Raw genomic sequence first — 16,241 nt, 5'->3', positions numbered from 1 at the left:
TCCTTCTTATTGACTGGCTGCAGCGGCCACCACTTAGACTTTAAGCGTGGAGGGGGACCTGCCCTTATCCAACAGCTCCTGAAGGAACCTAAGCAACCGCGAGACCCCACACGTTCATGGGTCCAGATTTCTGTCGGTGCACCATTTGGAGAACACAGACCAAGCCTTCTCGTAGAGGGAGCTCTAGACTGCGTAATCGTGTTCATCACTTCTGGAAGGACAATGGGTATCCATTGATCACCCATACGTGCAGAGACCAGCGCTCTGGATGGGGATGCCTGATCGAGCCGTGAGCTTGAGGGAGGATATCTTTCCTCACCAAAATCACCCAAGGGGCTGTTTGTGACAGCCAACTCCGGGAACCAGATTTGGGAACCCATCGCAGGGCTATAAGGAGCACCGAGTGGCACGTTTCCCTGATCCTCTTGATCACCTGTGGCAAAAACGAGATCGGAGGGAACGCATACAGTGGGCGGGTGGGCCATATTTGGGTCAGCGCGTCCTCATTCTTTGAAAAGAACATTGGACAATAAGTACGGTTGGGTATCGGTTGGGTTTTATCCGATACCAGTACCTACTCGGTATTTTTTACACGGTTCCGGTGCCTAAACGGTTCTTGAAAGGGTACTTTAGAAGGGTAGTTTAAAGGGTACTTTTTTAACAAAACCGCACACACTTTGTCAAATAAATAATACCCCTTTATTTACAGGGCCAAACTGGACACAATATTAACATACAATATAAATACAAGTAACATATGGTAATAATAAATACACCAATATAAAATAAAAGTTCATATTTACATAATATCAGATAAAACAATATTATATCAAACAATGGAATAATACTGTAGATTAATAGAGATTATTACCAGGGTAATATAATATCGACATGGCTACATGTTCCCATGTTTTGTCTGCTTTAACTAGTCATGTAAGTTATCTTGTCATTTACTAGTTAAGCTCTTAGCCAGTTTGATATTTCGTTCCCACTGCGTCTTAGCTACGCAGCTTTGAGTAAACATATGAAAGAGAACGTCTCTGTGTAACCCGGAACGAGGCGCTGCGTTCGCTGCCAATACCTCGCGCTGCTGACAAGTTTCCTTTTTCGGCAGAGAACTCTGAGGAGCAGATGATGAATGTTTGAATGTTTATATTGTTACGGTTGTGATGTAATGCAGCTATGTTGGTTCTGCTGTTGTTGCTGCTGTCTCCTTCTCCTTTAGGATTGGTCCTGGATCTAACAACACGCTGATGGTGATTGGATCAGAGGAGAGGCCTGGACCATAAATTCCCTGGAATACCACTAGAGGGGGCCCTCTGCCATTGATTGCAACTGGGGTTGTACTGTGTGTTTGCTCTCTGTGAAAATGTAGCACAATCGTGTGATTAATTTGCTCTTGTATGGTTTCTTTGATCCTGAGTGATTTGTGTTAAAACGCCAGTGTTGATGATCTCATCTGTATGTGTATGATTATTTGAGAAGCCGTAGGGGGTGAGTACCTTGTTTCTTTTGTAGGCTGAAAGGCCTTTGTTTTTCTCCTGTTTATTGGTAGTTAAGTAGTTTTATTTTAATTCATAGGTAAGGTAGTTTCTTTGGGGAAAGTTAGTTCTGTTTGGTTTATTATTTTGACATTAGCTCACCCCTGAAGATCTTGCTTCTAATCTTTTTCATTCATTAATTGATTTATGTCCCTTGTTTAAGTAATCCCAAAAAAAATAAAATAAAAAATAACCCCGATTAGGGGGCCCCCTGGTGGCCCCTAAGCGGCCGCTTAGTTCGCTTATGCCTCGGGCCGGCTCTGGTGTGTGTTCAGAGCCTCATTGGTCTGTCACCGCTCGTCAATGTCAGAATATTTGAGATGGCCAATCAAATCAAAGTAGGCGGGCTTTATGTTCACAGACGCTGAGCGCGAATTTTAACAGTGCAACTCGATGCTTCAGTGTACGGTCAAGTGCGAGATAAGATGTAAGTATATATTTGACAGTTTTTTTGGTCATAAATGTTAAACGAATGACAAAAAATAATTAGGCAAGCTAATATAGTTTTGTCTAATTTGGCCGTTTTTAACTGAAAGACCTATGTAACATGTAGCCTAGTTTAGGCTACATGTCTATGTAACATGTAGCCTATAGCTAACCTGTAGCTATAGTTTAGGCTACTGTCATTGTGACGGGACAAGCAACATGAACAAAGCCTTTTTCATCATGTTAGGCACAGGATAATGAATGTGTGTGTACATATTGAGAATAAAATACAAATTGTTGCCTTTAGTAAATTAAAAAATTAATTTAATTATTAATTTTTTAGGGGGAGGGGATGGGGGGGCTCGAATCGACGGCGTACCCCCGCAGACCCCTATCCGTCGACGCGAACCCCTCTCCGACCCCTCTGCCGTAGCTCGACGTGCACCTCCAAAAATTTGCAACTACGCGTCGAGGCGACGCAGACAGCAAGGGCTTTGATTGGTCAGATTATACATCAATTCAGGAGTTTAGCTTTTCCGATTTCCCCCTCCCGCTATTAGCGCTATTTTTAACATTTGCACCCTTGTTCTGATAATTATAATACTCTTATAAAGAAAGTAAATAAAGAATTAATTTAAAATAAACTGTTTTTTTATTTCATTGTTAATATATATGTCTATATTCTTTTCTTTCTTTTTTGCTCGCAATAAACTTCAATCAATCAATAAATCAACGTTTGTTTTGAAACACAGTTTGTTGTTTATTTTCAATACAATGTTCACGGTTACATAATTGATAATACAGTACTAACCAAGTCTGCCACTGGACACATTATATCCTGCCATAGCACAGTTCCACGTGGAGACTGAAAAAATCCTTTAAGTCATTCCGAACAGGTATCGTTATGGCAGCTCGGGTGGAACCTTTATTTTATTGTCTATGGGTGGAACGGGCCCTGGACATCCGTGTTGATTCTGTGGGGATAAAGTTTGTGTCGTCTTGTTATTCAACGTCGATTAGCTCCAGCTGGCAGCTGCTAAAACAACATTCTCTCTCTTTTGCTCGCGGCGCACGGAACCAAAGAGATTCGCGAACCCCCCTAGCGTTCTGGTGGCGAAATGCACCACAACCTCACGCAGAAGTATAAAACGGCCACGACGCCGTAGCAGTGACGACGTAGCTACGCCGTGGAGTTGACGCAGAAGCATAATGAGGCCTTTACTCTGCTTTCTCGGGTTTGATATACCCCCCTTTCTGAAACGCAAAACCGGAGTTTCCCTCATTTCAGGGTTAACATACTCAGAGATTTCACTTAACCTCCTTTCTGAAACAGGCCCCTGCTGACTAGGTTGTTGTCAACCTTTTCATTGTTGTCATGACAGCGCACCTTCTCGTTCCGTGAACCTTCTCGTTCCGTGAAGTTGTGAGTTTAGACTTTTCCTTTTTTTTAAACCACTATCAGTGAGTCTGCCCATGGGGTGGGGGCAACGCCGCGCCAAGCAGTGTCCCACATTGTCCCTCAGAAGCATACCCCTTGTCCCCCCTTGGGCTTATTACCAGGTGGTCACCCTATTGCTGGTGTACAATAGACTGGATGTCAATGTCAATGTTAGTGCAGCCAATCCTCATGAGCTGAAACAGAACGTCATTGCTGATCCTGTTTCTCTCTTTCGACTTGATATGTTTCATTTACCTTTGAATTCTGTAAATAGGTTGTCTGTTTCCCATCTTGTCTGAAAAGTGCGATTTTCTTGGTTCAGTTTTCTTTTTTTCCCGCTCATGGTTCTCTTTGTAGTGACGCTGGTCAGAGTTGTCCAACTAAGCATGTTTTGCACGATGGCGCCCTCTATCGGTATACTTTATCATTACATTTGGAATTGGTTCAGATGCGCAACCCGTTTTCACGCGATAAAACATATAAAACCAACATTTCGATGGTATTTGAAAATTAACCCGCGGGCCACACTGAGTGAGGAGACAGGCCACATGCGGCCCGCGGGCCACCAGTTGCCCATCCCTGCTCTAGACCCTTCCGGAGCTGAGATATTGAGATCCCACGTAGCATTTATGCCATTGTAAAACTCTCAATACCTCAGCTCTGGAAGGGTCTAGAGCCTCAATTTTGGCACTCAGGTCTAAGTCCCATGGCCCTCTATCAGAATCCAGAATTTTAAGAAGATTGGAGAAACTTATTTTTTCGCACCGAAAAAAAACGACAGGGGTACCAGAAGAGTCTAGAGCCTCAATTTTTGCACTGTCGTTTTTTTTTTCGGGTCGAATTTTTGAGTTTCGATATCTCAACTCTGGAAGGGTCTAGAGCCTCAATTTTTGCACTCAGGTCTAAGTCTCATGGCCCTCTATCAGAATCCAGAGTTTTGAGAAGATTGGAGAAATTTAATTTTTCGCCCCAAAAAAAAAAAACACGTAAGGGGTACCACTGTCGTTTTGTTTTAGGGTCGAATTTTTGAGTTTCGATATCTCAGCTCAGGAAGGGTCTAGAGCCTCCATTTTTGCACTCAGGTTTAAGTCTCATGGCCCTATGTCAGAATCCAGAGTTTTGAGAACATTGGAGAAACGTAATTTTTCACCTGAAAAAAAAACCCGAAAGGGGTACCACTGTTGGTTTTTTTGGGGTCGAATTTTTGAGTTTCGATATCTCAGCTCTGGAAGGGTCTAGAGCCTCAATTTTTGCACTCAGGTCTAAGTCTCATGGCCCTCTATCAGAATCCAGAGTTTTGAGAAGATTGGAGAAATTAAATTTTTCGCACGAAAAAAAAAACACGAAAGGGGTACCACTGTCGTTTTGTTTTAGGGTCGAATTTTTGAGTTTCGATATCTCAGCTCAGGAAGGGTCTAGAGCCTCCATTTTTGCACTCATGTTTAAGTCTCATGGCCATCTATCAGAATCCAGAGTTTTGAGAAGATTTGAGAAACTTAATTTTTCGCCCGAAAAAAAAAAAAACGATAGGGGTACCACTGTCGTTTTTTTTTTCGGGCCGAATTTTTGAGTTTCGATATCTCAGTTCTGGAAGGGTGTAGAGCCTCCATTTTTGCACTCAGGTCTAAGTCTCATGGCCCTCTATCAGAATCCAGAGTTTTGAGAAGATTGGAGAAACTTAATTTTTCGCCTGAAAAAAAAAAACGAAAGGGGTACCACTGTCGTTTTTTGTTTTGTTTTTTCGGGTCGAATTTTTGAGTTTCGATATCTCAGCTCTGGAAGGGTCTAGAGCCTCCATTTTTGCACTCAGGTTTAAGTCTCCTGGCCCTCTATCAGAATCCAGAGTTTTGAGAAGATTGGAGAAACTTAATTTTTCGCCCGAAAAAAAAAACGAAAGGGGTACCACTGTCTTTTTTTTTTTTTCGGGTCGAATTTTTGACTTTCGATATCTCGGCTCTGGAAGGGTGTAGAGCCTCTATTTTTGCACTCAGGTCTAAGTCTCATGGCCCTCTATCAGAATCCAGAGTTTTGAGAAGATTGGAGAAACTTAATTTTTCGCCACTGTCGTTTTTTTTTCGGGTCGAATTTTTGAGTTTTGATATCTCAGCTCTTGAAGGGTCTAGAGCATCCATTTTTTCACTCAGGTCTAAGTTTCATGGCCCTCTATCAGAATCCAGAGTTTTGGGAAGATTGGAGAAACTTAATTTTTCGCCTGAAAAAAAAAAACCGAAAGGGGTACCACTGTCGTTTTTTTTTTTCGGGTTGAATTTTTGAGTTTCGATATCTCAACTCTGGAACGGTCTAGAGCCACCGTTTTTGCACTCAGGTCGAATTTTTGAATTTCGATATCTCAGCTCTGGAAGGGGCTAGAGCCTCCATTTTTGCACTCAGGTCTAAGTCTCATGGCCCTCTATCAGAATCCAGAGTTTTGGGAAGATTGGAGAAACTTAATTTTTCGCCCGAAAAAAAAAAACGAAAGGGGTACCACTGTCGTTTTTTTTTTCGGGTCGAATTTTTGAGTTTCGATATCTCAGCTCTGGAAGGGTCTAGAGCCTCCATTTTTGCACTCAGGTCGAATTTTTGAATTTCGATATCTCAGCTCTGGAAGGGGCTAGAGCCTCCATTTTTGCACTCAGGTCTAAGTCTCATGGCCCTCTATCAGAATCCAGAGTTTTGGGAAGATTGGAGAAACTTAATTTTTCGCCCGAAAAAAAACCCGTAAGGGGTACCACTGTCGTTTTTTTTTCGGGCCGAATTTTTGAATTTCGATATCTCAGCTCTGGAAGGGGCTAGAGCCTCTATTTTTGCACTCAGGTCTAAGTCTCATGGCCCTCTATCAGAATCCAGAGTTTTGGGAAGATTGGATAAACTTAATTTTTCGTCCGAAAAAAAAAAAACGTAAGGGGTACCACTGTCGTTTTTTTTTCGGGCCGAATTTTTGAGTTTCGATATCTCAGCTCTGGAAGGGGCTAGAGCCTCCATTTTTGCACTCAGGTCTAAGTCTCATGGCCCTCTATCAGAATCCAGAGTTTTGAGAAGATTGGAGAAACTTAATTTTTCGCCCCCCAAAAAAAAACATAAGGGGTACCACTGTCGTTTTTTTTTTCGGGCCGAATTTTTGAGTTTCGATATCTCAGCTCTGGAAGGGGCTAGAGCCTCCATTTTTGCACTCAGGTCTAAGTCTCATGGCCCTCTATCAGAATCCAGAGTTTTGAGAAGATTGGGGAAACTTAATTTTTCGCCCCCCAAAAAAAAACATAAGGGGTACCACTGTCGTTTTTTTTTCGGACCGAATTTTTGAGTTTCGATATCTCAGCTCTGGAAGGGGCTAGAGCCTCCATTTTTGCACTCAGGTCTAAGTCTCATGGCCTTCTATCAGAATCCAGAGTTTTGAGAAGATTGGGGAAACTTAATATTTCACCCCAAACAAAACGTAAGGGGTAACACTGTCGTTCTTTTTTCTGGTCGAAATTTTGATTTTCGATATCTCAGCACTGGAAGGGTCTAGAGCCTCCATTTTTGCACTCAGGTCTAAGTCTCATGGCCCTCTATCAGAATCCAGAGTTTTAGGAAGATTGGATAAACGTAATTTTTCGCCCGAAAAAAAAAACGTAAGGGGTACCACTGTCGTTTTTTTTTCGGGCCGAATTTTTGAGTTTCGATATCTCAGCTCTGGAAGGGGCTAGAGCCTCCATTTTTGCACTCAGGTCTAAGTCTCATGGTCCTCTATCAGAATCCAGAGTTTTGGGGAGATTGGAGAAACTTAATTTTTCGCCCGAAAAAAAAAAACGTAAGGGGTACCACTGTCGTTTTTTTTTCGGGCCGAATTTTTGAGTTTTGATATCTCAGCTCTGGAAGGGGCTAGAGCCTCCATTTTTGCACTCAGGTCTAAGTCTCATGGCCCTCTATCAGAATCCAGAGTTTTGAGAAGATTGGAGAAACGTAATTTTTCGCCCCAAAAAAAAAACGTAAGGGGTACCACTGTCGTTTTTTTTTCGGGCCGAATTTTTGAGTTTCGATATCTCAGCTCTTGAAGGGGCTAGAGCCTCCATTTTTGCATTTAGGTCTAAGTCTCATGGCCTTCTATCAGAATCCAGAGTTTTGAGAAGATTGGGGAAACTTAATATTTCACCCCAAAAAAAACGTAAGGGGTAACACTGTCGTTCTTTTTTCTGGTCGAAATTTTGATTTTCGATATCTCAGCTCTGGAAGGGTCTAAGAGCCTCCATTTTTGCACTCAGGTCTAAGTCTCATGGCCCTCTATCAGAATCCAGAGTTTTGGGAAGATTGGAGAAACTTAATTTTTCGCCCGAAAAAAAAAAAACGTAAGGGGTACCACTGTCGTTTTTTTTTTTGGGCCGAATTTTTGAGTTTCGATATCTCAGCTCTGGAAGGGGCTAGAGCCTCCATTTTCGCACTCAGGTCTAAGTCTCATGGCCCTCTATCAGAATCCAGAGTTTTGGGAAGATTGGAGAAACTTAATTTTTTGCCCGAAAAAAAAAACGTAAGGGGTACCACTGTCGTTTTTTTTTTTTGGGCCGAATTTTTGAGTTTCGATATCTCAGCTCTGGGAGGGGCTAGAGCCTCCATTTTTGCACTCAGGTCTAAGTCTCACGGCCCTCTAACAGAATCCAGAGTTTTGGGAAGATTGGAGAAACTTAATTTTTTGCCCGAAAAAAAATAAACGTAAGGGGTACCACTGTCGTTTTTTTTTTTGGGCCGAATTTTTGAGTTTCGATATCTCAGCTCTGGGAGGGGCTAGAGCCTCCATTTTTGCACTCAGGTCTAAGTCTCACAGCCCTCTAACAGAATCCAGAGTTTTGGGAAGATTGGAGAAACTTAATTTTTCGCCCGAAAAAAAATAAACGTAAGGGGTACCACTATCGTTTTTTTTTTCGGGCCGAATTTTTGAGTTTCGATATCTCAGCTCTGAAAGGGGCTAGAGCCTCTATTTTTGCACTCAGGTCTAAGTCTCATGGCCCTCTATCAGAATCCAGAGTTTTGGGAAGATTGGAGAAACTTAATTTTTCGTCCGAAAAAAAAAATGTAAGGGGTACCACTGTCGTTTTTTTTTTCGGGCCGAATTTTTGAGTTTCGATATCTCAGCTCTGGAAGGGGCTAGAGCCTCCATTTTTGTACTCATGTCTAAGTCTCATGGCCCTCTATCAGAATCCAGAGTTTTGGGAAGATTGGAGAAACTTAATTTTTCGCCCGAAAAAAAAAACCTAAGGGGTACCACTGTCGGGTTTTTTTTCGGGCCGAATTTTTGAGTTTCGATATCTCAGCTCTAGAAGGGGCTAGAGCCTCCATTTTTGCACTCAGGTCTAAGTCTCATGGCCCTCTATCAGAATCCAGAGTTTTGAGAAGATTGGAGAAACTTAATTTTTCGCCCCCCCCAAAAAAAACGTAAGGGGTACCACTGTCGTTTTTTTTTTGGGCCGAATTTTTGAGTTTCGATATCTCAGCTCTGGAAGGGGCTAGAGCCTCCATTTTTGCACTCAGGTCTAAGTCTCATGGCCCTCTATCAGAATCCAGAGTTTTGGGAAGATTGGAGAAACTTAATTTTTCGCCCGAAAAAAAAAAAACGTAAGGGGTACCACTGTCGTTTTTTTTTTCGGGCCGAATTTTTGAGTTTCGATATCTCAGCTCTGGAAGGGGCTAGAGCCTCCATTTTTGCACTCAGGTCTAAGTCTCATGGCCCTCTATCAGAATCCAGAGATTTGAGAAGATTGGAGAAACTTAATTTTTCGCCCCCCCAAAAAAAAACATAAGGGGTACCACTGTCGTTTTTTTTTTCGGGCCGAATTTTTGAGTTTCGATATCTCAGCTCTGGAAGGGGCTAGAGCCTCCATTTTTGCATTTAGGTCTAAGTCTCATGGCCTTCTATCAGAATCCAGAGTTTTGAGAAGATTGGGGAAACTTAATATTTCACCCCAAAAAAAACGTAAGGGGTAACACTGTCGTTATTTTTTCTGGTCGAAATTTTGGTTTTCGATATCTCAGCTCTGGAAGGGTCTAGAGCCTCTATTTTTGCACTCAGGTCTAAGTCGCATGGCCCTCTATCAGAATCCAGAGTTTTGGGAAGATTGGATAAACCTAATTTTTCGCCCGAAAAAAAAACGTAAGGGGTACCACTGTCGTTTTTTTTTTCGGGCCGAATTTTTGAGTTTCGATATCTCAGCTCTGGAAGGGGCTAGAGCCTCCATTTTTGCACTCAGGTCTAAGTCTCATGGCCCTCTATCAGAATCCAGAGTTTTTAGAAGATTGGAGAAACTTAATTTTTCGCCCGAAAAAAAAAATGTAAGGGGTACCAGTGTCGTTTTTTTTTTTTTGCGCCAAATTTTTGAGTTTTGATATCTCAGCTCTGGGAGGGGCTAGAGCCTCCTATTTTGCACTCAGGTCTAAGTCTCACGGCCCTCTAACAGAATCCAGAGTTTTGGGAAGATTGGAGAAACTTAATTTTTCGCCTGAAAAAAAAAAACGTAAGGGGTACCACTGTCGTTTTTTTTTTCGGGTCGAATTTTTGAGTTTCGATATCTCAGCTCTGGAAGGGGCTAGAGCCTCCATTTTTGCACTCAGGTCTAAGTCTCATGGCCCTCTATCAGAATCCAGAGTTTTGGGAAGATTGGAGAAACTTAATTTTTCGCCCGAAAAAAAAAAACCTAAGGGGTACCACTGTCGGGTTTTTTTTCGGGCCGAATTTTTGAGTTTCGATATCTCAGCTCTGGAAGGGGCTAGAGCCTCCATTTTTGCACTCAGGTCTAAGTCTCATGGCCCTCTGTCAGAATCCAGAGTTTTGAGAAGATTGGAGAAACTTAATTTTTCGCCCCCCCAAAAAAAACGTAAGGGGTACCCCTGTCGTTTTTTTTTCGGGCCGAATTTTTGAGTTTCGATATCTCAGCTCTGGAAGGGGCTAGAGCCTCTATTTTTGCACTCAGGTCTAAGTCTCATGGCCCTCTAACAGAATCCAGAGTTTTGGGAAGATTGGAGAAACTTAATTTTTCGCCCGAAAAAAAAAAACCTAAGGGGTACCACTGTCGGTTTTTTTTTCGTGCCGAATTTTTGAGTTTTGATATCTCAGCTCTGGAAGGGGCTAGAGCCTCCATTTTTGCACTCAGGTCTAAGTCTCATGGCCCTCTATCAGAATCCAGAGTTTTGGGAAGATTGGAGAAACTTAATTTTTCGCCCCAAAAAAAAAACGTAAGGGGTACCACTGTCGTTTTTTTTTTTCGGGCCGAATTTTTGAGTTTCGATATCTCAGCTCTGGAAGGGGCTAGAGCCTCCATTTTTGCATTTAGGTCTCAGTCTCATGGCCTTCTATCAGAATCCAGAGTTTTGAGAAGATTGGGGAAACTTAATATTTCACCCCAAAAAAAACGTAAGGGGTAACACTGTCGTTATTTTTTCTGGTCGAAATTTTGGTTTTCGATATCTCAGCTCTGGAAGGGTCTAGAGCCTCTATTTTTGCACTCAGGTCTAAGTCTCATGGCCCTCTATCAGAATCCAGAGTTTTGGGAAGATTGGATAAACCTAATTTTTCGCCCGAAAAAAAAAACGTAAGGGGTACCACTGTCGTTTTTTTTTCGGGCCGAATTTTTGAGTTTCGATATCTCAGCTCTGGAAGGGGCTAGAGCCTCCATTTTTGCACTCAGGTCTAAGTCTAATGGCCCTCTATCAGAATCCAGAGTTTTTAGAAGATTGGAGAAACTTAATTTTTCGCCCGAAAAAAAAAAATGTAAGGGGTACCACTGTCGTTTTTTTTTTTCGGGCCGAATTTTTGAGTTTTGATATCTCAGCTCTGGGAGGGGCTAGAGCCTCCTATTTTGCACTCAGGTCTAAGTCTCACGGCCCTCTAACAGAATCCAGAGTTTTGGGAAGATTGGAGAAACTTAATTTTTCGCCCGAAAAAAAAAAAACGTAAGGGGTACCACTGTCGTTTTTTTTTTTTCGGGTCGAATTTTTGAGTTTCGATATCTCAGCTCTGGAAGGGGCTAGAGCCTCCATTTTTGCACTCAGGTCTAAGTCTCATGGCCCTCTATCAGAATCCAGAGTTTTGGGAAGATTGGAGAAACTTAATTTTTCGTCCGAAAAAAAAAAACGTAAGGGGTACCACTGTCGTTTTTTTTTCGGGCCGAATTTTTGAGTTTCGATATCTCAGCTCTGGAAGGGGCTAGAGCCTCCATTTTTGCACTCAGGTCTAAGTCTCATGGCCCTCTATCAGAATCCAGAGTTTTGGGAAGATTGGAGAAACTTAATTTTTCGCCCGAAAAAAAAAAACCTAAGGGGTACCACTGTCGGTTTTTTTTTCGGGCCGAATTTTTGAGTTTCGATATCTCAGCTCTGGAAGGGGCTAGAGCCTCCATTTTTGCACTCAGGTCTAAGTCTCATGGCCCTCTATCAGAATCCAGAGTTTTGAGAAGATTGGAGAAACTTAATTTTTCGCCCCCCCAAAAAAAACGTAAGGGGTACCCCTGTCGTTTTTTTTTCGGGCCGAATTTTTGAGTTTCGATATCTCAGCTCTGGAAGGGGCTAGAGCCTCCATTTTTGCACTCAGGTCTAAGTCTCATGGCCCTCTATCAGAATCCAGAGTTTTGAGAAGATTGGAGAAACTTAATTTTTCGCCACTGTCGTTTTTTTTTTCGGGTCGAATTTTTGAGTTTTGATATCTCAGCTCTTGAAGGGTCTAGAGCATCCATTTTTTCACTCAGGTCTAAGTTTCATGGCCCTCTATCAGAATCCAGAGTTTTGGGAAGATTGGAGAAACTTAATTTTTCGCCTGAAAAAAAAAAACCGAAAGGGGTACCACTGTCGTTTTTTTTTTTCGGGTTGAATTTTTGAGTTTCGATATCTCAACTCTGGAACGGTCTAGAGCCACCGTTTTTGCACTCAGGTCGAATTTTCGAATTTCGATATCTCAGCTCTGGAAGGGGCTAGAGCCTCCATTTTTGCACTCAGGTCTAAGTCTTATGGCCCTCTATCAGAATCCAGAGTTTTGGGAAGATTGGAGAAACGTAATTTTTCGCCCGAAAAAAAAAAAACGAAAGGGGTACCACTGTCGTTTTTTTTTTTCGGGTCGAATTTTTGAGTTTCGATATCTCAGCTCTGGAAGGGTCTAGAGCCTCCATTTTTGCACTCAGGTCGAATTTTTGAATTTCGATATCTCAGCTCTGGAAGGGGCTAGAGCCTCCATTTTTGCACTCAGGTCTAAGTCTCATGGCCCTCTATCAGAATCCAGAGTTTTGGGAAGATTGGAGAAACTTAATTTTTCGCCCGAAAAAAAACCCGTAAGGGGTACCACTGTCGTTTTTTTTTCGGGCCGAATTTTTGAATTTCGATATCTCAGCTCTGGAAGGGGCTAGAGCCTCTATTTTTGCACTCAGGTCTAAGTCTCATGGCCCTCTATCAGAATCCAGAGTTTTGGGAAGATTGGATAAACTTAATTTTTCGTCCGAAAAAAAAAAACGTAAGGGGTACCACTGTCGTTTTTTTTCGGGCCGAATTTTTGAGTTTCGATATCTCAGCTCTGGAAGGGGCTAGAGCCTCCATTTTTGCACTCAGGTCTAAGTCTCATGGCCCTCTATCAGAATCCAGAGTTTTGAGAAGATTGGAGAAACTTAATTTTTCGCCCCCCAAAAAAAAACATAAGGGGTACCACTGTCGTTTTTTTTTTCGGGCCGAATTTTTGAGTTTCGATATCTCAGCTCTGGAAGGGGCTAGAGCCTCCATTTTTGCACTCAGGTCTAAGTCTCATGGCCCTCTATCAGAATCCAGAGTTTTGAGAAGATTGGAGAAACTTAATTTTTCGCCCCCCAAAAAAAAAACATAAGGGGTACCACTGTCGTTTTTTTTTCGGACCGAATTTTTGAGTTTCGATATCTCAGCTCTGGAAGGGGCTAGAGCCTCCATTTTTGCACTCAGGTCTAAGTCTCATGGCCTTCTATCAGAATCCAGAGTTTTGAGAAGATTGGGGAAACTTAATATTTCACCCCAAACAAAACGTAAGGGGTAACACTGTCGTTCTTTTTTCTGGTCGAAATTTTGATTTTCGATATCTCAGCACTGGAAGGGTCTAGAGCCTCCATTTTTGCACTCAGGTCTAAGTCTCATGGCCCTCTATCAGAATCCAGAGTTTTAGGAAGATTGGATAAACGTAATTTTTCGCCCGAAAAAAAAAACGTAAGGGGTACCACTGTCGTTTTTTTTTCGGGCCTAATTTTTGAGTTTCGATATCTCAGCTCTGGAAGGGGCTAGAGCCTCCATTTTTGCACTCAGGTCTAAGTCTCATGGTCCTCTATCAGAATCCAGAGTTTTGGGGAGATTGGAGAAACTTAATTTTTCGCCCGAAAAAAAAAAACGTAAGGGGTACCACTGTCGTTTTTTTTTCGGGCCGAATTTTTGAGTTTTGATATCTCAGCTCTGGAAGGGGCTAGAGCCTCCATTTTTGCACTCAGGTCTAAGTCTCATGGCCCTCTATCAGAATCCAGAGTTTTGAGAAGATTGGAGAAACGTAATTTTTCGCCCCAAAAAAAAAACGTAAGGGGTACCACTGTCGTTTTTTTTTCGGGCCGAATTTTTGAGTTTCGATATCTCAGCTCTTGAAGGGGCTAGAGCCTCCATTTTTGCATTTAGGTCTAAGTCTCATGGCCTTCTATCAGAATCCAGAGTTTTGAGAAGATTGGGGAAACTTAATATTTCACCCCAAAAAAAACGTAAGGGGTAACACTGTCGTTCTTTTTTCTGGTCGAAATTTTGATTTTCGATATCTCAGCTCTGGAAGGGTCTAAGAGCCTCCATTTTTGCACTCAGGTCTAAGTCTCATGGCCCTCTATCAGAATCCAGAGTTTTGGGAAGATTGGAGAAACTTAATTTTTCGCCCGAAAAAAAAAAAAACGTAAGGGGTACCACTGTCGTTTTTTTTTTGGGCCGAATTTTTGAGTTTCGATATCTCAGCTCTGGAAGGGGCTAGAGCCTCCATTTTCGCACTCAGGTCTAAGTCTCATGGCCCTCTATCAGAATCCAGAGTTTTGGGAAGATTGGAGAAACTTAATTTTTTGCCCGAAAAAAAAAACGTAAGGGGTACCACTGTCGTTTTTTTTTTTTGGGCCGAATTTTTGAGTTTCGATATCTCAGCTCTGGGAGGGGCTAGAGCCTCCATTTTTGCACTCAGGTCTAAGTCTCACGGCCCTCTAACAGAATCCAGAGTTTTGGGAAGATTGGAGAAACTTAATTTTTCGCCCGAAAAAAAATAAACGTAAGGGGTACCACTGTCGTTTTTTTTTTTTGGGCCGAATTTTTGAGTTTCGATATCTCAGCTCTGGGAGGGGCTAGAGCCTCCATTTTTGCACTCAGGTCTAAGTCTCACAGCCCTCTAACAGAATCCAGAGTTTTGGGAAGATTGGAGAAACTTAATTTTTCGCCCGAAAAAAAATAAACGTAAGGGGTACCACTATCGTTTTTTTTTCGGGCCGAATTTTTGAGTTTCGATATCTCAGCTCTGAAAGGGGCTAGAGCCTCTATTTTTGCACTCAGGTCTAAGTCTCATGGCCCTCTATCAGAATCCAGAGTTTTGGGAAGATTGGAGAAACTTAATTTTTCGTCCGAAAAAAAAAAATGTAAGGGGTACTACTGTCGTTTTTTTTTTCGGGCCGAATTTTTGAGTTTCGATATCTCAGCTCTGGAAGGGGCTAGAGCCTCCATTTTTGTACTCATGTCTAAGTCTCATGGCCCTCTATCAGAATCCAGAGTTTTGGGAAGATTGGAGAAACTTAATTTTTCGCCCGAAAAAAAAAACCTAAGGGGTACCACTGTCGGTTTTTTTTTCGGGCCGAATTTTTGAGTTTCGATATCTCAGCTCTGGAAGGGGCTAGAGCCTCCATTTTTGCACTCAGGTCTAAGTCTCGTGGCCCTCTATCAGAATCCAGAGTTTTGAGAAGATTGGAGAAACTTAATTTTTCGCCCCCCCCAAAAAAAACGTAAGGGGTACCACTGTCGTTTTTTTTTTGGGCCGAATTTTTGAGTTTCGATATCTCAGCTCTGGAAGGGGCTAGAGCCTCCATTTTTGCACTCAGGTCTAAGTCTCATGGCCCTCTATCAGAATCCAGAGTTTTGGGAAGATTGGAGAAACTTAATTTTTCGCCCGAAAAAAACAAAAACGTAAGGGGTACCACTGTCGTTTTTTTTTTTCGGGCCGAATTTTTGAGTTTCGATATCTCAGCTCTGGAAGGGGCTAGAGCCTCCATTTTTGCACTCAGGTCTAAGTCTCATGGCCCTCTATCAGAATCCAGAGATTTGAGAAGATTGGAGAAACTTAATTTTTCGCCCCCCCAAAAAAAACATAAGGGGTACCACTGTCGTTTTTTTTTTCGGGCCGAATTTTTGAGTTTCGATATCTCAGCTCTGGAAGGGGCTAGAGCCTCCATTTTTGCATTTAGGTCTAAGTCTCATGGCCTTCTATCAGAATCCAGAGTTTTGAGAAGATTGGGGAAACTTAATATTTCACCCCAAAAAAAACGTAAGGGGTAACACTGTCGTTATTTTTTCTGGTCGAAATTTTGGTTTTCGATATCTCAGCTCTGGAAGGGTCTAGAGCCTCTATTTTTGCACTCAGGTCTAAGTCGCATGGCCCTCTATCAGAATCCAGAGTTTTGGGAAGATTGGATAAACCTAATTTTTCGCCCGAAAAAAAAACGTAAGGGGTACCACTGTCGTTTTTTTTTTCGGGCCGAATTTTTGAGTTTCGATATCTCAGCTCTGGAAGGGGCTAGAGCCTCCATTTTTGCACTCAGGTCTAAGTCTCATGGCCCTCTATCAGAATCCAGAGTTTTGGGAAGATTGGA

Source organism: Pimephales promelas, chromosome 22, assembly GCF_988280905.1.
Source record: "Pimephales promelas chromosome 22, fPimPro1.hap1.1, whole genome shotgun sequence".
NCBI lineage: Eukaryota > Metazoa > Chordata > Actinopteri > Cypriniformes > Leuciscidae > Pimephales > Pimephales promelas.
This window is presented reverse-complemented; position numbering follows the sequence as displayed.